This window comes from Bison bison, unplaced genomic scaffold (assembly GCF_000754665.1).
Source record: "Bison bison bison isolate TAMUID 2011002044 unplaced genomic scaffold, Bison_UMD1.0 scf7180017864472, whole genome shotgun sequence".
Taxonomy (NCBI): Eukaryota; Metazoa; Chordata; class Mammalia; order Artiodactyla; family Bovidae; genus Bison; species Bison bison.
The window spans coordinates 653381-654117 of NW_011495033.1; the positions used below are offsets into that span (position 1 = coordinate 653381).

The 737-nt window shown below is 68.1% G+C and overlaps 1 protein-coding gene across 1 annotated transcript in view; it reads left to right on the forward strand.

Annotated features, from left to right (window-relative positions):
* MNT (MAX network transcriptional repressor) overlaps window positions 1-737 on the forward strand; it is a 16553-nt gene that overhangs the window by 576 nt on the left and 15240 nt on the right. The window lies entirely within an intron of this gene.

Below are 737 nucleotides of genomic sequence, written 5' to 3' on the forward strand. Positions count from 1 at the left end.
GCCTGGGCGTGGTAGACCAGCGCGAGTGTGCGTGTATGCACGGGGATATGTGTGATGCGAACCTCGATGAGAGCGGATGGACGGACGTGTACACGGGCGAGTGTCTAGTGCACACGAGTCGGCGTGTGTGTAACGGAGTGGGGGGTGGAATTACTCTACGCGGAGCAGCTCCCCGGCTTCCCTGGCCCTGTGGGGAGGGTGCGGGGGGCGCTCCCGGCAGATCTACGCGCCTCTTGGGGCGGAGGCGGCCTTTGCAGAATGAAATGACATCGCGTGTCTTATGATCCTGGCCAGCCCCGCCTGACCCCGCCTCCCAAAGCTGGGCTGGGTCGCGCGACAGGGGTTTGGGTGAGAGCCGGGCTCACTGGACATCTGCGAGACGGCCAGCAGGTCGCCGGGGGCAGACCCCGGGCCCCCCTTACTGCGCCCCACTTTAGCCGGTGTGGAATGTGGCGTGTCTACGCGTTCCAAACCCGCTCTCGGCTGGAATGTTGCGTGTGCCTGCGTTCCAAGCCCGTTGGTTACACCGGGTGGTGACGTGGACCGACCCCGCCCCCGACCACGTGCACTGGGGACACTCCCGCTGGGGACAGCGCGGCCCAGCCCCTCCCCGCAGCCTAGCGCTCGGCTGGGGGCGGGGCCTGGGCGGGGCTGACGAGGGGCCTTGCGCCGGGTTGGGCCCTGGCTCTGGCCGCTGGGCATCTGCCTGGTAGAGCCTTTGCCCTACGTGGGAGGAG